Here is a 21774-nt window from a genome sequence, read left to right as displayed (position 1 = left end):
AGCAAGGGGGGATAAGAAGGGAACCACGGGAGAGACTGGAGCGACTGCGTAGAGGATAAGGAGAGAGACTGCGTAGAGGATAAGGAGAGAGACTGCATAGAGGAGAAGGAGACTGTGTAAAGGATACTGTGTAGATACTTTGAGAGAGGATACTGAGAAACGTACTGAGTGAGGAGCATAGAGAAAGCCAGGGAAGGTAGTAGGACAGGGAAAGGAAAAAACATGTAAAAGTGGGAAAAGGAAAAAGGAAAAATAAAGAAGCAAATGCTAGCGTCAATTTCTCAAGCACCTCATTTCAATCCTCAGCCCTTCTCTTTCCGCGCCTCCGAATCCCGCGGATCTGGACACCCTGTAAGCCAGGGACGAGAGGTGACTGCGGCCTCTTCCAAAACTGCAGGCAAACAGGCCACCGCGGAAAGCCCCGGGCAAGCCAGCACCACTCAAAGGGGAAGAGTCTGCACCTGGGCCAGCAGCGCTGATGAGCACCAGGCTCCGCCCCTGGCCAGAGCCTGACCCCGCTCAACCGACTCTGGCTGCGCACAGGTGCACTTCCTTGGGCCGCCGTTAGGGGGCGCTGGTGAGGGGGTTCGGGAAGCCTCAGCCCCCACGGGGATGGGGCCACCTCTGCACCCATGGGGGTACGGGATTGTCTTCCACCATGGGGTAACGGGGCCCTTTTCCTGTTCGCAGAGCCCAAACGTTCCTCCCGGGGCACGCTTGTACCCTCCTCTCGCATTCACAGCCCCAGCTGCGGAGCCGTGCACCCGCAGACGCTGTAGACGGAGGGCCGGGGTCCCTGTCAGGGGAGGGCACCCCCTGTAAGCCAGGAACAAGCAGCGACCACGGCCTTTTCCAAAACTGCTGGCACACTGGTCGGGGTGGAAAACCTCAGGCAAGCCAGCACCACGCAAAGGGGAAGAGTCCGCACCTGGCGCAGCAGCGCTGATGAGCCCCAGGCTCCGCGCCTGGCCGGATCCTGACCCCGCCCACCCAAATCGGCCTGCGCACAGTTGCACTTCCTAGAACCGCCGCTAGGGGGCGCTGGTGAGTGGGTTCTGCGACCCTCTGCCCCACCGGGCTGGGGCCACCTCTGCACCCATGGGGGTAGGGAACTTACCTCCCCCATGGGGGAACGGAGCTCTCTTCCCCTCGTGGGAAGCTCAAATCATACTCCGGGGCTCGCCTGCACCCTCCTCTCGCACTCACAGCCCCAGCGGCGGGGCCGTGCGCCTGCAGACGCCCTAGACAGAGGGCCGTGGTTCCTGTCAGGGGAGGGCATACTTGTATGCCAGGGACAAGCGGCGACCGCGGTCTCTTCCAAAACTGCAGACACACAGGCTGGCGCGGAAAGCCCCGGGCAAGCCAGCACCACTAAAGGGGAAGACTACGCACCTGGCCAGGCAGCGCAGATGAGTGCCAGGCGCCGCCCCTGGCCAGAGCCTGAACCCGCCCACCCTACTCTGCCTGCGCTCTGTTGCACTTCCTAGGGCCGCCGCTATGGGGCGCTGGTGAGAGGGTTCGGGTACCCTCTGACCACACCGGGCTGGGGCCACTCTTCACCCATGGGGGTATGGAACTTTCCTCCCCGATGGGAGAACGGGGCTCTCTTCCCCTCGGGGGAAGCCCAAATCTTCCTCCCGGGGCATGCCTGCATCCTCCTCTCCCACTCACAGCCCCACCGACGGGGCCGTGCGCCCGCAGACGCCCTAGTCGGAAGGCCGGGATCCTGTCAGGGGAGGGCACCCCCTGTAAGCCAGGGACAAGCAGCGACCAAGGCCTCTTCCAAAACTGCAGGCACACAGGTCAGTGCGCAAAGCCCCGGGCAAGCCAGCACTACTCAAAGGTGAAGAGTCCGCACCTGGCCCAGCAGCGCTGATGAGCCCCAGGCTCCGCCCCTTGCCGGAGCCTGACCCCGCCCACCCAACTCTGGCTGCGCACAGGTGCACTTCCTAGGGCCGCCGCTAGGAGGCGCTGGTGAGGGGGTTCGGGGACCCTCACCCCCACGGGGCTGTGGCCAAATCTGCACCCATGGGGGTATGGAAATTTCCTCCCCCATGGGGGAACGGGGCCCTCTTCCCCATCGCGGACGACCAAACGTTCCTCCCGGGGGACGCCTGCACCCTCCTCTCGCACCAACAGCCGCAGCGGCGGGGCCGTGCGCCCGAAGACGCCCTAGACGGAGGGTCGTGGTCCCTGTCAGTGGAGGGCACCCCCGTAAGCCAGGGACAAGGGCGACCGCGGCCTCTTCCAAAACTGCAGGCACACAGGCCGGCGCGGAAAGCCCCGGGCAAGCCAGCACCACGCAAAGGGGAAGAGTCCGCACCTGGCCCAGCAGCGCTGATGAGCACCAGTCTCCGCCCATGGCTGGATCCTGACCCCTCCCACCGAAGCTGGCTGCGCACAGGTGCACTTCCTAGGGCCGCCGCTAGGGGACGCTGATTAGGGGTTTCGGGGACCCTCCGCCCCCACGGGGCTGGGGCCACATCTGCAACCATGGGGGTATGGAACTTTCCTCCCCCATGGGGGATCGGGGCTCTCTTCCCTTCGGGGGAAGCCCAAATCTTACTCCCGTGGCATGCCTGCAAACTCCTCTGGCACTCACAGCCCCAGCGGCAGGGCCGTGCACCCGCAACGCCCTAGACGGAGGGCCGGGTTCCCTGTCAGTGGAGGGCACACCCTGTAAGCCAGGGACAAGCGGCGACAGTGGCCTCTTCCAAAACTGCAGGCACACAGGTCAGCGCAGAATGCCCCGGGCAAACCAGCACCACTCAAATGTGAAGAGTCCGCACCTGGCCCAGCAGTGCTGATGAGCCCCAGGCTCCGCCCCTGGCCGGAGACTGACCCCGCCCATCCGACTCTAACTGCGCTCAGGTGCACTTCCTAGGGCCGCCGCTAGGGGGCGCTGGTGAGGGGTTTTTGGGACCATCAGCCCCCACGGGTCTGGGACCACCTCTGCACCCATGGGGGTACGGGATTGTCTTCCCCCATGGGGGAACGTGGCCCTCTTCCCCTTCGCGGAATCCCAAATCTTCCTCCCGGCGTACGCCTGCACCGTCCTCTCTCACTTACAGCCCCAGCGGCGGGGCCGTGCGTCCGCAGATGCCCTAGACGGAGGGCCGGGGTCCCTCTCAGGGGAGGGCACGCCCTGTAAGCCAGGGATAAGTGGCGACCGCGGCCTCTTCCAAAACTGCAGGCACACAGGCCAGAGCGGAAAGCCCCTGGCAAGCCAGCACCACTCAAAGGGGAAGAGTTCGCACGTGGTCCAGCATCGCTGATGAGCCCCATGCTCCGACCCTGGCCGGAGCCTGACCCCGACCACCTGACTCTGCTGCACACAGCTGCACTTCCTAGGGCCGCCGCTAGGGGGCGATGGTAAGGGGGTTCGGGGACCCTCAGCCCCCACGGCTCTGGGGCCACCTTTGCACACATGAGGGTATGGTTTTTTCTTCCCTCACTGGGGAACGGGGCCCTCTTCCCCTCGGTGGAAGCCCAAACTTTCCTCCTAAGGCAGCCTGCACCCTCCTCTCGCACTCACAGCCCCAGCAGCGGGGCCCTGCGCACGCAGACGCCCTAAACGGAGGGCCGAGGTCCCTGTCAGGGGAGTTCACCCCCTGTAAGCCAGGGACAAGCGGCGACTGCAGCCTCTTCCAAAACTGCAGGCACACAGTCCGGCGCGGAAAGCCCCGGGCAAGCCAGCACTACTCAAACGTGAAGAGTCCGCACCTGGCCCAGCAGCGCTGATGAGCCCTGGGCACCGCCGCTGGCCAGAGCCTGACCCGGCACACCCTACTCTGCCTGCGCACAGGGGAACTTCCTAGGGTCACCGCGAGGGGGCGCTGGTGAGGGGGTTTGGGGACCCTCCGCCCCCACCGGGCTGGGGCCACATCCGCACACATGGAGGTAGGCGATTGTCTTCACCCATGGGGGAAAGGGGCCCTCTTCCCCTTCGCGGAAGCCCAAGTCTTCCTCCTGGCACACGCCTGCACACTCCTCTCGCACGCAAAGCTCCAGCGGTGGGGCCATACGCCCACAGTCGCCCTAGACGGAGGGCCGGGGTCCCTGTCAGGGGAGGGCACTTCCCTCTAAGCCAGAGACAAGCAGCGACCGCGGCCTCTTCCAAAAATGCAGGCACACAGGTCGGCGCGGAAAGCCCCGGAAAGGCAGCACCACTCAAAGGGGAAGAGTCCGGACCTGGCCCAGCAGCGCTGATGAGCCCCGGGCTCCGCCCCTGGCCGGAGCCTGACCCAGCCCACCCGACTCTGGCTGCGCACAGGTGCACTTCCTAGGGCTGCCGCTAGGGGGCACTGGTGAGGGGGTTCGGGGACCCTCAACCCCCACGGGGCTGGGGCCACCTCTGCACCCATGGGGGTAGGGGATTGTGTTCACCCATGGGGGAACAGGGCCCTCTTCCCCTTCGCGGAAGCCCAGGTCTTCCTCCTGGCACACGTCTGCACACTCCTCTCGCACTCACAGCCCCAGCGGCGGGGCCGGTCGTCCACAGATGCCCTAGACGGATGGCTGGGGTCCCTGTCAGGGGAGGGCACCCCCTGTAAACCAGGGACAAGCGGCTACCGCGGCCTCTTCCAAAACTGCAGGCACACAGGCCGGCGCGGAAAGCCACTGCAAGCCAGCACTACTCAAAGGGGAAGAGTCTGCATGTGGCCCAGCAGCGCTGATGAGCCAAAGGCTCCGCCCCTGGCCGGAGCCACCCCGCCCACCCGACTCTGGCTGTGCACAGGTGCACTTCCTAGGGCCGCCGCTAGGGGGCGCTGGTGAGTGGGTACGGGGACCCTCCGCCCCCACCGCGCTGGGGCCAACTCTGCACCCATGGTGGTAGCGAACTTTCCTCCCCCATGGGGTAAAGGGGCTCTTTTCCCCTCGGGGGAAGCCCAAATCTTCCTCCCGGGGCACGCCTGCACCCTCCTCTCGCACTCACAGCCCCAGCGGCGGTGCCGTGCGCCCGCACACGCCCTAGACGGAGGGCCAGGGTCCCTGTCAGGGGAGGGCACCCCTGTAAGTCAGGGACAAGCGGCGACCACGGCCTCTTCCAAAACTGCAGGCACACAGGCCGACGCGGAAAGCCCCGGGCAAGCCAGCACCACTCAAAGGGGAAGAGTCCGCACCTGGCCCTGCAGCGCTGATGAGCCCCAGGCTCCGCCCCTTGCCGTAGCCTGACCTTGGCCACCAGACTCTGGCTGCGCACAGTTGCACTTCCTAAGGCCGCCGCTAGGGGGCGCTGGTGATGGGTCCGCGGACCCTCAGCCCCCACCGGTCTGGGGCCACCTCTGCACCCATGGGGGTACGGGATTGTCCTCCCCCATGGGGGAACGGGGCCCTCTTCCCCTTCGCGGAAGCCTAATTCTTCCTCCCAGGGCACGCGTGCACCCTCCTCTCGCACGCACAGCCCCAGTGGAGGGGCCATGCGCCCGCAGACGCCCTAGACGGAGTACCGTGGTCCCTGTCCGGGGAGAGCACCCCCTGTAAGCCAGGGACATGCGGTGACCGCGTCCTCTTCCAAAACTGCAGGCACACAGGCCAGCGCGGAAAGCCCCGGGCAAGCCAGCACCACTCAAAGGGAAGAGTCCGCACCTGGCCCAGCATATCTGATGAGCCCCAGGCTCCGCCCCTGGCCGGAGCCTGACTCAGCTCACAGACTCTGGCTGCGCACAGGTGCATTTCCTAAGTGCTGCAGGAGGCCTTGATGCCCCGGCCAAATAAGACACTGGCAAGCATCGAGGCCCAAAATGCCTCACACCGTGGGGCCGAAGCCAAAGAGCCTCACACCGTGGGGCTGAAGATTCCTTGTGCCTCACACCGTGAGGTTGAAAATCTAACATTCCTTTACTTTTTGTTCTTGGTCATAAATAAGAAAAAAATTTTCTAAAAAAGTACATTATACACTATATTATATGCATCGGTATATTGCAAATAAACAACATGAAAAATTAAAAACTAATTATTAAACAATTTGGCCTACTTGACAATGAAAGACAACTTATTGAGCATACCTGACAAGCATTACAATACAATAATTATAGTAGGTCCTTCTATTTTGTTTTCTCTTGAAGTTTCTTGGGAAAATTTTTAATATAAAGCTATTTGAGTTAAGGAGTTTCTAGGTAGAAAAAGTTCTAATAGCTAAACAGCAGCTGGTCTCCGGCTGAAGGTCATGAGAATAAAATAGTCCTTTGATGCTTAGGCTTTAGCTAATAGAAATACACTGGCGGTTATTCACTGTTTTAAATAATTGTCTAAATAAAACAAATAGCTTTAATGTTAAGTTTGGTTTATTATCTGTTAACCTTGATGCTGCCGTCTAGCTGAGACCTGTAGGGGCCACTAGTCTATGGAAAACATAATATACTAATTGTTTTTGCTTTACACATGATAATGTATTTCCTTATTATTATTACTAATAATAAATAAAAAAAACCTGCTGAGTCTCTCGGCAAAAGATACTAACACCTCACCAAGTGTCAGTGTCTCCTCATTTCCCTCCCCCTCAGCCCTTATGTTTCAGTTCTTTCGTTTTCGCCGACGCCGTCTCATCCTTTCAGGAACCCCTGACACGACGTTTTGCCGGAGGCTGGTCCCTGGCAAGTGGCGCCCGAACAGGGACTTGAAAGGTAAGATTTCTTTCCCGTGCGGGGACGGCTAGGATCTGCTCCATAGGGTAGGGCGCATACCCGCCTGTAGAGAAAGCAGGTTTGAGGGGAGCAGTAAGTCAGAACGTAATAAGGTGAGTGAGTGTCTTATTGCGTGATAAGGCGAGTGAGTGTCTTATTGTTGAGAAGCTATGGGCCATACTGAGTCTAAGGAAAGAGGACTCTTTATTGATATAATTAAGTATACTCTTGCAAAGTGAGGCCTTAAAACCTCTCATGCACAATTGGCTAGTTTCCTAAATTTTGTTGAAATGTGTTGTCCTTGGTTTCCTAGGGACGGTACTCTGGATGCAAAAACTTGGGCCAAAGTAGGAGAGGAAATGACATCCTATTATACTCTCCATGGACCAGAGAAGGTCCCCATTGATGCCTTTTCATTGTGGGGTCTGTTGCAAGACATGCTAAATCAAGGGTCTGAATTGGAAAAGATAAATAAAAAGCTCAGGAAATTATGGCTACCTGAGCCTACTGCTTCCTTATACTTGGAGGACATTAAAGGGTCCTCGGCTGACAGCCCGTCATTAACAAAACAATTGCCTAAACAAATAAATTGCTTTAGCCAGGCTGGAGGCAAAGCAAAAAATACAAAACCAAAAATAAAACAAAAATTGGCCAGCTACATTAAAGAAAGTAATTCGGATTCTTCGGATAATGAAATTGTTTTTCCAAAGTCAAAAATTAATTCTAGAGCCAAAGTTGACTTCTCTACTGTAGCGTCGGCTCCTTTTCATGAATCTATTCCTAAATCTGATTCAATTTCCAGCCCGGACTTGGCTAAGATTGTTAAAAAATATATCAGTAATTTGGCTAGAGCTAAGACTGATCTCAAGCCTTATTCTGCAAATATACAATCAGACCCCTTTGAAAACGCAGAGCCTGTGTCCAGGTCAATGCCACAAATGTTGTCTGGTGATTTGGTTTGTATGTCTAGAGCTGGTTTTGCTGGTGCAGTGAGACAAGCAGAAGGAAAAGGTAATTTTACCTTTCGATGTTTTCCTGTGCTCAATGTAGACAATGACCATGAACAGCCTCAGTGGGAACCCGTTCCCTTTGAGCTTTTAAAGAAATTGAAAAGAGCAACTGCTGATTACGGGGCTACATCTCCTTATACCTTGCAACTCGTAGAATCAGTGCCAGTCGCTTCCTCACACCCCTTGATTGACAAATGATGACTAGATCTAGTCTGTCTGGTGGAAATGATTTATTGTGAAAGACAAATTAGGAAAAAAAAAACACAAAAAATGGTAAAAAATATAATAATAAAAAAATAAAAATAAAAAATAATAAAATTCTACTTAAAATAATTTTGGGTCAAAATAATTGGTATAAAAACAATGTACAAATTCGTATGCCACCTCCGGTCTTTCGTCTCGTGCGTGAAGCTACAGTTGCTGCATGGAGCCTGTTGCTGGCTGGTAGGGTAAAAACTTCTGGCATTGCTAACATTAAACAAGGGCCTGAGGAATCTTATCAAAACTTTTTATCACGGTTAATGAATGCTGTCCAAAAAACTATACCTAATGCCAGGCGGCTCACATTATAACTAAACAACTGGCTTTTGAAAATGCTTCACCACCTTGTCAGGCATTGTTAAGACCCATTGTACAAACAGGCGACATTAATAAATATGTTCGAACCTGTTCGGAGGTGACACCCTCATATCTTCATGGTGTGGCCATTGCGGCTGCTTAAAGGGACAGACGAGCAGACAATGGTCCGCCTCCCTTGATCAACAAAAGAAAAAAAAATAAACAAAAATTTTGGAAATTGTTTTTCTTGCGGACAGCCAGGGCATTATAGTAAAAATTGCCCAAACAAAGTAATCTCTACGCCGCCTCCAGGCTTTCCTCAACAGTTTGACACGCCTGTTACAACAAATAATAGTAAAATTCCTTCTCAAATAATACTTCCAAAATCTATCTGCCCGCATTATAATAAAAAATTTCATTAAATAAAGGACTGTCAGTCTAAATATCATAAAAATAATACATTGTTGCCACCAAATAAAAAGTTTACTGCGGGCACCAATCCGACTGTTTTTTCAAAAAACATCTCACAGTCAAAAAACTGGGTAAAGGGCCCGACCCAGGCCCCTCAAAAAATTGGGAACCTAAACGACCAGAGTGGCGAACACTCTCTGATCTCGTCCGCAGGGCCACAGGCGGAGCGGGCTTGGACTTGCATTCCACCTCCGCCGCAATATTACCTTCTGATCAATCTTACACCATTTTGACAACTGGGGTGTATGGGGCCCCCCCCTGGGTACAATGGGGCTTGTTTTTGGCTGAGGTTCTGCGTCTCTACAAGATATAAAAGTAATACCGGTTGTTGTTGATTCTGATTTTACTGGTAAAATAAAAGTTATGCTAGAGCCTCCAATACAAACTATACAAATTCATCCAGGACAAAAAATTGCTCAATTACTTTTACTGCCTCTGGTGTCAGTTGGCGATAAAATTACATCCAATGAACCACAAAGTGATTCCAGTTTTGAATCCAGTAACATGGCTTTTTGGGTCCAACAAATTAAAGACAATAGACCGACCAAAGTTAGAAAAATTCAAAAAAAAGCAATTGAAAAATTGTTAGACACTGGTGCTGATGTTACTTGCAGAGCAGGGCGTAATTGGCCTAATGCCTGAACCACAAAGGCTACGCAGTCTACTTTGGTCGGATTGGGATCAGCACAAAATGTGGCAAAATGTTCTCAAATTTTAAATTAAAATGATGGAGAGGTGTCCGGGACTTTTCAACCTTATGTTGTCCCATCTATTCCTATGACATTGTGGGGAAAAGACATACTCTCTCAAATGGGAGTGCTCCTATTTAGCCCCAATAATAAGGTAACCGCTCAAATGTTACAAATGGGCTTTGACCCAAATCAAGGTTTAGGAAAAAAATTAGAGGGCCGAGTATTTCCCATTGAGGTTGCTCAGAGAGAGCCACGACAAGGCCTGGGATATGGATCAAATTTATACAGAGGGCCATTGCGGAGGTTACAGCCGACCCAATTGTGTGGAAAACTAATGACCCAATATGGATAAAGCAATGGCCCCTGACAGAGGATAAAATCCAGACTGTAACAACTTTGGTTCAAAAACAACTAATAAAAGGACACATTAGCCCTACTACCAGCCCATAAAATACTCCTATATTTGTAATAAAAAAAATCAAAAAAAAAATTGTTACAGGACTTAAAAACAATAAATGTCACTATGCAAAATATGAAATGCTTGCAACCAGGTTTGCCATCACCTGTGGCCATCCCTAAAAGTAAACATGTTATTGTTATTAATTTACAAAATTGCTTTTTTACCATCTCTTTACATCCCCAAGACTGCAAAAAATTTGTATTTAGTGTCCCATCAGTAAATTTAAATAGGCCATTTCAACGGTATAAATAAAAATTTCTTCCTCAGGGCATGGAAAACAGTCCTACTTTATGTCAAAAATTTGTGGATATGGTTTTGTCATCCTTTAGGGATGAGTACCCTTCCATTTACTGTGTTCATTATATGGATAATATTTTAATAAGTAATGCTCAAGTGGACTTGTTAAATCAGCCTTGGTCTGTCTGGTGGCTTTGCTGCAAAGTTATGGTCGTGTGGTGGCACCAGAATAAATTCAAACTTCTCCGCCCATCATTATTTAGGAAAGATTGTTCGTTCTTTAACTGTGACACCACAAAAACTGCTGCTACAAACAGACTCTTTACAGACATTAAATAATTTTCAAAAACTACTTAGAGACATAAATTGAATAAAAACTCATCTGCAGCTAACCACTGCTAATTTAAGTCCTCTGTTTAATGTGTTAAAAGGTAATTCTAATCCTAACTCCCCTAGGCAATTAACACCTAAGGCTACACTAGCCTTACAAAAGGTAAATAATACACTCAAAAAACAACAACTGTTGTGGCTAGATTATACTAAGCCTTGGGAGTTCATAATTTTGGCCACCCCACACACGCCAACAGGTGTTTTGTGGCAAAAGGGGCCACTGAAATGGTTACATTTACCAGTTACTGCAAAAAAGGTTGTTTGTCCCTATGCTTCCCAAGTGGCTGCGTTAATTGTTAAAGGAAGGCATAGGAACGTTGAGCTTTTTGGCCGAAAATTTCCTGTTCTTGTTTTACCTTACAAAAAAGAACAACTTAATGACTTGCTTAGTTTAAGTAATGACTGGCAAATAGCCCTGCAATCTTATTCGGGTGAAATAAAGTTTCATTTGCCTCCTGAACCTGTGCTTCATTTCTTTAAGAAACAGGCTTTTATTTTTCCAACCATTGTTAGCACTGTGCCTTTGCCAGAACCTGCTACACTTGTGTTTACGAATGGCTCCTCCAACGGTAGAACTGCTTTCATTATCAATGACAAACCAAAGTCCATCCAGACAACAAAAACCTCAGCCCAAAAATTAAATTATTTACAGTTCTCACAGTTTTTGAAATTTTACAAAATCAGCCATTTAACCTTTTTACTAATTCCCAATATGTAACCAAATTATTTCCTGATATTGAGACTGCTGTAATTGCTGATGCTAAAACTACCATTGCTCCACAGCTATTGGAGCTGCAAACTTTAATAAGATCTAGGACATCCAGAGTGTATGTTGGCTATATTCGTGGTCATTCTAAATTACCAGGTCCTCTAGCTCGTGAAAATGAACTGGCCAATTTGTTGACTCAAGCAGCAGTATTTACAGTACAGGAGGCAATTAATAATCATGCCCTTCATCACCAAAATGCCACTTCATTGCGGAAACAATTTCATCTAACTCAAAAAACAGCCCGAAAAATTGTTCACAAATGCTCGGTTTGCCCCACCACTCACCCTTCACTTCCGATGGGGGTAAACCCACAAGGCCTCAGACCAAATAATCTCTGGCAAATAAATGTCACTCATGTTACTAATTTTGGGAGACTCAGTTTTGTCCATGTTTCCATAGATACATTTTCTCATGTTATTATGGCTACTGCCTGGACAAAAAAAGCTTTTAAAAATGTCTCTCAACATCTAATGTTTTGTTTTGCCTACACAGGCAAACCTCATGCTATTAAAACCGACAATACTCCTGTATATACATCCTCTGCCTTTAAAAAAATTTATGCTTCATTTCAAATTGCTCATTCTACAGAAATTCCTTATAATCCACAAGGACAAGCTATTGTTGAAAGAGCCCACCAGACATTAAAGTCTCAAATATATAACCTACAACAATCTAATTTTAAACATAGTTCGGCTCATCATATTTTAACTCATACTATGTTTGTCATCAATTATTTAAATTGTAATTCTCAAAAAATGTCACCAATTAATAAACATTGGGATCCTGACCAACTGGCCCCTAAACCTCAAATTCTGTAAAAAGATCTCCTTTCCGAAACATAAAAAGGCTCTAATGTGTTATTAGCAAATGAAAAAGGCTATGCTTGTATCTTTCCACAAGATTTGGACAGCCCAATTTGGATTCCTGACAGACTGATCAGACATCATGTCTCAAAAGCCTTCACCGACAAGCCCCCCGTCAGACAACCTACGCTTCAAGATGCGTAGGTGCAGCCCTCTGGGACACCACCCACCTCCTCCAAGATGTCACCACTCCAGATCCCCTGTTGGAAGTTTGTCCTCTTCCCAGCACCTCCTTCGGGTTCGTAAGACATCTCATCATGACAATTGAAATTTGCTCAAAAATCTAGCCTCTAATTCTGAACAGCTACTTATGCAGCAAAATGCACACATCACCCCAAAGATTATATTCCTTGCCGTGCTAGCAATCTTCTCATATAACATATCACCAGCTTCTCCTGCTTCTCTCATGCCTTCTGTTTCCTATTGGGCTTACATCCCAGATCCCCCCTTTTTCCATCCCACCCCTTGGGGATTTCCCTCGCCTCGTGTGTTCAGTAATTATTCTAATTTACTAGGTAGAGATTCAGACTCTTTTGTTTTATTTAAAAGCACTGATAACTTTTCTTTTCAGGGACGCATGGATTCGCCTCCTATGTGTTTTACATCCAATCCTGTCTATATAAGGTCTCAACTACCTGGCTGCCTACCTATTAATGATAAATATTTTTTGACAGTAACTTCAAAGCCTTCCTCCTCTGGACCTAACCATAATTTATGGGTACTGCTTATATCTCTCCTTGGTCCTCGCAGCACTAATAAAAAACATAGCTCGAGTTTCAGTATCCTCCACTCTCCCAGCCTGTTCAATTTATAACTCAAGTAATTTCCAAAATATTATTAACACATATCACAAATTTCCCACCTGACATAATTGTAGGTTTCCCTCTGCAGGAATTCGTTACCAGCCTTACCAGACTACTCTTTCTATTTATGATTTTTCAGTTTTTGGAGCATTTACACCTGCCACTAATGTCCCCCAAAATTATATGTTTCTTCTGCAGGATGCGCTCATCTACAACCGGTCGAATGGCCTCATCCCACCCATGAACCTATCACTCAATGGTATTCAGCGGGATACATTACTCCCACCTACATCATCAACACTTCGAATGGTTCCCGTGCATACCCGGACTTATTTCGCCTCCTTGCCGCCACTTCACCTGTGCTTTTTTGCCGACCTGGATATTCTGTTCATGCTGTCACCGTGCGGAATTGTGTGGGCCCCCCTCATGCCCTCCTCATTGAGGGCCCCGAACATTTAACCATTACTTATCATCACCATACTTTTCATGTTAATTGTACTGACTGTATTCTCACCAACTGTATTACCTCTGTTGGCTCATTGTCTAAAGCTACTTTTGTTATCTTACATCAACCTCCTTATGTCATGCTCCCTGTAAGCTTACAACAGCCGTAGTATGATGACATTGGACTGTATACTCTTCAGCTTGTGGGACAGGGACTTTGTCGCTCCAAAAGGTTTGTAGCAGCACTTATACTGGGTATTACGGCACTTATTGCTATTATTAGTTCTGTTGCTGTTTCTACTTCTGCTCTCATGCAACAAATTCACACTGCCTCCCATGTTAATAATTTGTCTCGTAACATCACACACACTTTAATTATCCAAGACCACATTGATAATAAGTTTAAAGCTCGTTTAAATGTTCTTGAGAAAACACTTTTACATATTGGCAATCAAATTCAACACATAAAAACACATTTGACTACCAAATGTCATTCTAATTACAAATAAATTTGTGTCACTCCACATATTTATAACTCTTCTTCGGTTTCTTTGAATAATGTCAAAAATCATGTACTGGGTGTTTGAAATAATACAAACGTTTCCCTAGACCTTACTGCTCTGCAAAAAAATATTAAGGCAATTAGTTTAGCTCATGTCCCCTCCTCCACACCAGCAAAAGTTGCTGCTTCCTTCCTCACTTCCTTGCAACATTATACCACTAAGGCCACCTGGTTCCCATCATTTATTACTTTAGGTACTGTTTTACTTGTCACCATAATTATATTAATACTCTTCCCATTGTTTATTAAATTGCTTTTCCGTGCTCTCAATCAGACACGTGTTGAGTTAAAAACTATACAAACAGTGGCCAAAAACAAAAACGGGGGAGGTGCTGCAGGAGGCCTTGATGCCCCGGACAAATAAGACACTGGCAAGCAGCGAAGCCCAAAGGGCCTCACTCCGTGGAGCCGAAGCCAAAGGGCCTCACACCGTGGGACTGAAGATTCCTTGTGCCTCACGCCGTGAAGTTGAAAATCTAACATTCCTTCACTTTTTGTTCTTGGTCATAAATAAAAATAAAATTTATAAAAAATACATTAAACACTATATTATATACATCAATATATTACAAATAAACAACATAAAAATTAAAAACTAATTATTAAACAATTTGGCCTACTTAACAATAAAAAACAACCTATTAAACATACCTGACAAACATCACAATACAAAAATTATAATAGGCCCTTCTATTTTGTTTTCTCTTAAAATTTCTTAAAAAAATTTTTAATATAAAACTATTTAAATTAAAAAATTTCTAAATAAAAAAAATTCTAATAACTAAACAACAACTAGTCTCCGGCTAAAGGTCATGTAAATAAAATAGTCCTTTAATAATTAGGCTTGAACTAATAAAAATACACTAACAGTTATTCACTGTTTTAAATAATTGTCTAAATAAAAAAAGAAATAACCTTAATGTTAAGTTTAATTTATTATCTATTAACCTTAAAAACTACCGTCTAACTAAAACCTATAGGGAACAATAGTCTATAAAAAACATAATATACTAATTATTTTTACTTTACACATAATAATACATTTCCTTATTATTATTACTAATAATAAATAAAAAAAAAACCTACCAAGTCTCTCGACAAAAAATACTAACACGTCACCAAGTGTCGGTGTCTCCTCATTTTCCTCCCCCTCAGCCCCTAAGTTTCAGATCTTTCGTTTCGCCGATGCTGTCTCATCCTTTCAAGAACCCCTGAAACGACGTTTTGCCGGAGGCTGGTACACGGCACCTAAGGCTGCCGCAAGGGGGCGCTGGTGAGGGGGTTCGGAGACCCTCAGCAACAACGGGGCTGGGGCCACCTCTCCACCCATGGGGGTACGGGATTTTCTTCCCCCATGGGGAAACGGGGCCCTCTTCCCCTTCGCAGAAGCCCTAATTTTCCTCCCGGCACACGCCAGCACCAACCTCTCTCACTCACATCCCCAGCGGCGGGGCCGTGCGCCCGCAGACGCCCTAAACGGAGTGCCGGGGTCCCTGTCAGGGGAGGGCACCCCCTATAAGCCAGGGACAAGCGGCGGCCGCGGCATCTTCCAAAACTGCAGGCACAAGGCCGGCGCGGAAAGCCCCGGGCAAGCCAGCACCACTCCAAGGGGAAGAGTCCGCACCTGGCCCAGCAGCGCTGATGAGCCCCAGTCTCTGTCCCTGGCCGGGGCCTGACCCAGCCCACCTGACTCTGCCTGCGCACAGCTGCACTTCCTAGGGCCACCGCTAAGGGGCGCTGAGGAGGGGGTTCGGGGACCCTCAGCGACCATGGGGCTAGGGCCACCTCTGAACCCATGGGGGTACGGGATTGTCTTCCCCCATGGGGGAACGGGGCATTCTTCCCCTCGGGAGAAGCACAAATCTTCCTCCCGGGCACGCCTGCACCCTCCTCTCGCACTCACAGCCCCAACGGCGGGGCCATGCGACAACAGTCGCCTTCGACGGAGGGCCGGGGTCCCGGTCAGGGGAGGGCACCCCCTGGAAGCCAGGGACAAGCGGCGGCCACGGCCTCATCCAAGACTGCAAGCAAACAGGCCGGCGTGGATAAAAGCCCCGGTCAAGCTCGCACCACTCAAAGAGGGAGAGTCGGCACGCACCTGGCCCAGCAGCGCTGATGAGCCCCAGGCTCTGCCCCTAGCCAGAGCCTGACCCCGCCCAGCCGACTCTGGATTGGCTGCGCCCAGTTGCACTTCCTAGGGCCGCCACTAGGGGGCGCCGGTGAGGGCGTTCAGGGACCGTCAGCCCCCACCAGGCTGGGGCCACCCCTGCACCCATGGGGGTATGAGATTGTCCTCCAACGTGGGGGAACGGTGTCCTCTTCCCCTTCGCGGGAACCCAAACCTTCCTCCCGGGGCACGCCTGCACCCTCCTCTCGCACTCACAGCCCCAGCGGCAGGGCCCTGCGCCCGAAGACGCCCTAGACAGAGGGCCGGGGTCCCGGTCAGGGGACGGCACCCCCTGGAAGCCAGGGACAAGCGGCGGCCTCGGCCTATTCCAACACTACAGACACACAGGCCGGCACAGCAAAAAGCCCTGGGCAAGCCGGCACCACTCAAAGGGGAAGAGTCCGCACGCACCTGGCCTAGCAGCGTTGATGAGCCCCAGGCTCAGCCCCTGGCCGGAGAATGACCCTGCCCAACCGACTCTGGCTTGGCTGTGCACAGGAGCACTTCCTAGGTCCGACGCTAGGAGGCGCCGTTGAGGGGGTTCGGGGACCCTCAGCCCCCACCAGGCTGGGGCCACCCCTACACCCATGGGGGTACGGGATTGTCCTCTCTCCTGGGGGAACGGGGCCAACTTCCCCTTCACGGAGCCCAAACCTTCATCCCGGGGCACGCCTGCACCCTCCTCTCACACTCACAGCCATAGTGACGGTGCCGTGCAAGCGCAGACGCCTAGACGGAGAGCCGGTTTCCCGGTCAGGGGAGGGCACCCCCTGGAAGCCAGGGACAAGCGGCGGCCGCGGCCTCTTCCAAGACTGCAGGCACAGTGTCCGGCACGGAAAAAAACGCCGGGCATGCCGGCACCAATCAAAGGGGAAGAGTCCGCACGCACCTGGCCCAGCAGAGCTGATGAGCTCCAGGCTCCGCCCCTGGCCGGAGCCTGACCCCGCCCACCCGACTCTGGCTTGGCTGCGCACAGGTGCACTTCCTAGGGACGCCGCTAGGGGGCGCCGGTGAGGGGGTTCAGGGACCCTGAGCCTCCACCGGGATGGGGACACCACTGCACCCATGGGGGTACGGGATTCTACTCCCCCGTGGGGAAAGGGTCCCTCTTGCCCTTGGCGGGAGCCCAAACCTTACTCCCGGGGAACGCCTGCACCCTCCTCTCGCACTCACAGATCCAGCGGCGGGGCCGTGCGCCTGCAGACGCCCTAGACAGAGGGCCGGGTTCCCGATCAGGGGAGGGCTCCCCCTAGTAGCCAGGGACAAGCTGCGGCCGCGGCCTCTTCCAAAACTGTAGGCACACAGGCTGGCGCAGAAAAAAGCCCCGGGCAAGGCGGCACCAATCAAAGGGGAAGAGTCCGAACGCACCTGGTCCAGCAGCGCTGATGAGCCCCAGGCTCCGCCCCTGGCCGGAGCCTGACCCCGCCCACCCGACTCTGGCTGCGCACAGGTGCACTTCCTAGGGCCGCCGGTAGGGGGCGCAGGTGAGGGGGGATCGAGGACCCTCAGCCCCCACCGGGCTGGGGCCACCCCTACACACATGGGGTTACAGGATTGTCCTCCCTCGTGGGGGAACGGGGCCAACTTCCTCTTCGCGGAGCCCAAAACTTCCTCCCAGGGCACGCCTGCACCCTCCTCTCGCACTCACAGCCACAGCGACTATGCAGTGCGCCCGCAGACGACCTAGACGGAGGGCCGGGGTCCCAGTCAGGGGAGGGCACCCCCTGGAAGCCAGGCAAAAGCGGCGGCCGCGGCCTCTTCTAAAACTGCAGGCACAAAGGCCGGCGCGGAAAAAAGCCCCGGGCAAGCGGGCACCACTCAAAGGGGAAGAGTCCGCACACACCTGGCCCAGCTGCGCTGATGAGCCCCAGGCTACAACCCTGGCCGGAGCCTGAACCCGCCCACCCGACTCTGGCTTGGCTGTGCACAGGTGCACTTCCTAGGGCCGCCGCTAGGGGGCGCCGGTGTGGGTGTTCGGGGACCCTGAGCCCCCACCGGGCTGGGGCCACCCCTGCACCCATGGGGGTACGGGATTGTCCTTCCCCGTGGGGGAACGTGGCCCTCTTCCCCTTCGCGGGAGCCCAAACCTTCCTCCCGGGGCACGCCTGCATCCTCTTCTCGCACTCACAGCCCCAGCGGCCGGGTCGTGCGCCCGCAGATTCCCTAGATGGAGGGCCAGGGTCCTGGTCAGGGGAGGGCACCCCCTGGAAGCCAGGGACAAGCGGCGGCCACGGCCTCTTCCAAAACTGCAGGCACACAGGCCAGCGCAGAAAAAAAACCCGGGCAAGCCGGCACCACTCAAAGGGGAAGAGTCCGCACGCACTTGGCCCAGCAACACTGATGAGCCCCATGCTCCGCCCCTGGCCGGAGCCTGACCCTGCCCACCAGACTCTGGCTTGGCTGCGCACAGGTGCACTTCCTAGGGCCACCGCTAGGAGGCGCCGGTGAGGGGTTTCTGGGACCCTCAGCCCCCACCGGGCTGGGGCCACCCATGCACCCATGGGAGTACGGGATTGTCCTCCCCCAAGGGGGTACGGGGCCCTCTTCCCCTTCGCGGGAGCCCAAACCTTCCTCCTGGGGCACGCCTGCACCCTCCTCTCGCACTCACAGCCCCAGCGGCGGTGCCGAGCGCCCACAGACGCCCTAAACGGAGGGCTGGGGTCCTGCTCAGGCGAGGGCACCCCCTGGAAGCCAGGGACAAGCGGCGGCCTAGAACTCTTCCAAAACTGCAGGCACACAGGGGGGCGCGAAAAAAAGCCCCGGGTAAGCCGGCACCACTCAAAGGGGAAGAGTCCGCATGCACCTGGCGCAACAGCGCTGATGAGCCCCAGGCTCCGCCCCTGGCCGGAGCCTGACCCCACCCACCCTACTCTGGCTGCGCACAGGTGCACTTCCTAGGGCCGCCGCTAGGGGGCGCCGGTGAGGGGGTTCGGGGACCCTCAGCCCCGACCGGGTTGGGGCCACCCCTGCACCCATGGGGGTACGGGATTGTCCTCCCCCGTGGGGGAACGGGGCCCTCTTCCCCTTCGCGGGAGCCCAAACCTTCCTCCCGGGGCACGCCTGCACCCTCCTCTCGCACTCACAGCCCCAGCGGCGGGGCCGTGCGCCCGCAGAAGCCCTAGACGGAGGGCCTGGGTCCCGGTCAGGGGAGAGCACTCCCTGGAAGCCAGGGACAAGCGGCGGGCACGGCCTCTTCCAAGACTGCAGGCACACAGGCCGGCGCGGAAAAAAGCCCCGGGCAAGCCGGCACCACTCAAAGGGGAAGAGTCGCACCTGGCCCAGCAGAGCTGATGAGCCCCAGGCTCCGCCCCTGGCCGGAGCCTGACCCCGCCCACCCGACTCTGGCTGCGCACAGGTGCATTTCCTAGGGCTGCCCCTTGGGGGCGCTAGTGACGGGTTCGGGGACCCTCAGCCCCCACCGGGCTGGGGCCACCCCTGCACCCATGGGTTACGGGATTGTCCTCCCCCATGGGGGAACGGGGCCCTCTTCCCCTTCGCGGAAGCCCAAATCTTCCTCCTGAGACTTTGAGTATGTTAATAGTCACTGTCACAGAATCTCTCTTCCTTCTGTGTTTACTTACAAATGTATGTCTCAAAGTCCCACAGACTTCCCTGCAGGTGGGGCAGCTGGATTGCACTCTTGGTTCCAAATCTCTGGATCTTCCTCTGGGCTCCGACTTCCTGCCAGGTGGGACCAAGCTTGTGGGGGCATTCAGCTCTCCTCTGACTGTGCAGGGAACCTTCTCCCTCTGGCTCCAGGGGGAGCCTTCTGGCAGATTGAAGCAGTCTTTATTGAAGGAAGTTCCCTGTTCTAAAATGTCACTTTGGAGACAGGCACACTCTTCCGTGACCTGGTCTGCCCCGGCCGTGGTGCCCGCTCCCCCTCTGGGTTTGGACTGCTGACCCGAAGGGTCCTGGCATGGGCAAACTTCCCAGCTCACCTCTGGCTCCTCCAGGAGCCTTCTACCAGTTTCAAGCAGTCTTTACTGAAGAAAGGTCCCTATTCTAAAATGGCGATTCGGATACAGGCATACTCTTCCATGTGCCCGGTCTGCCCCGGCCCTGGGTTCCCACTCCCCCTCTGGGTTCAGACTCCTGTCCAGAAGGGGCCTGGTGTGGGCAAACTTCCCAGCTCACCTCTGACTCCTCTGGGAGCCTACTGCAGGTTTCAAGCAGCCTTTATTGAAGAAAGGTCCCTGTTCTAAAAAGGCGATGCGGGTACGCACTCCCCTGCATACCCGATCTGTCCCAGCCGTGGGTGCCCACTCACCCTCTGGGCTCGGACTTCTGGCCAGAAGGGGCTTGGCGCGGGTGAACTTCCCAGCTCACCTCTGGCTCCTCCGTATGCCTTCTGCTGGTTTCAAGCAGTCTTTACTGAAGAAAGGTCCCTATTTTATGGGGTGTTGGTGATTTTTTTCTGGTCACTAGGTGGGGCCAGAGATCTCTCCTAGTGTCCTTGGGGAGCTGTTTTTTTTTTACCCCATGGGACAGGGGAATAGAGTGTGAGTGGTGGGGAAAGCCTTAATGGCTTTGGGGTTCTGTGTCTGCCTTGTGCCCCACCATCGTGGGGAACCCACGCCCCAAATTTCATGCCCCGGGTCTCAGTTCCAAAGCCCTTAGGTCCAGGATGTGGGCTGTAGCCCAGTTCAGTGTCCGCAGAAATGGCACCTTTTGCACCTGGGCGCCTGGTTTCTGATTACTCAGGGAGGGACATTCACCTCAGTGAGGGCCCCCACGCGTCTCCCCGCAAGCCTAGGCGTGGGGACCTGGGCAGCCGTAATCTGCCTATTCTTTTCAAGCATGCTGCTTTTCCACACAAGCTTACGGGCTGGCCTGGGGCTGTGTGTAGGTCTTCTGGAGTCTTTGTTTTTCTCTAATGGAGCCTGGAACCGTTCATTCACCTCTAAGGCGAATCCTGCAGGGTTCCTCATAGATCCAGTTCACAGGGTGTGGTGGCTGAAATAGTTCCTTTCCACTCACAGTCCCGCTTTATGTGTAGTTTGTTCTTGTTGGTTCTTTAAGTTTTTTTGTTTTTTCCTCCTTCCTGTTGGTCGGAGAGTGCCGACTTTGTGGGTGGGGGAGGGTAGCAAGGTTCTGAGCTTTCCTCCCTTCTAGTCCTCTTTTATGGCAACTTTCTTCTTCGGGTAGTTTGCTGGAGTCATCCGTTTATCATCCGTGTCCCAGTTCTCACTGGGACCTGATGCTTTTCCTCCCTATTAACTTTTTTTTAATGGGAGATCTTACTCGCAGTGTTTTTTCGCTGCCATTTTGATGCGCCTTCTCTCTGCAGATTTTTTATATCAATCTATTGTCAGATATATGGTGTTCACATATGTTTTCCCATTCAGAAATCTGTCTCTTTGTTTTGGTTACTGTCTTTTTTTGCTGTGCAAAAGCCTTTTTAGTTTGGCATGGTTCGAGCCCAGCCAGCCGTAGAGATACCCACATGGCACAGCAGACCTCTCCTGTCTCTTCTGCTGCTCCCTTCAGCAGTGTATTTCAGTCATTCTGCCTGTTCTGCTCCCTGCTCTGTCTCTGGTGAATCCTCTCACCCTCCCACACATCTGGCCTGTAGCCCAGTTCTTGTATTCATTAATAAATAAATCTTTAAAAAAAATTTGAAAAAGAACCATCTTTTGGTTTAATTATTTGAACTACATATTTGATTTATATTTCATTTACTTCTTTTCTATTTTTTAATTATTTTCTTTGTTCCCTGACT

The sequence above is a fragment of the Talpa europaea genome (genome assembly GCF_964194135.1).
Source record: "Talpa europaea genome assembly, chromosome: 15".
Taxonomy (NCBI): Eukaryota; Metazoa; Chordata; class Mammalia; order Eulipotyphla; family Talpidae; genus Talpa; species Talpa europaea.
This window is presented reverse-complemented; position numbering follows the sequence as displayed.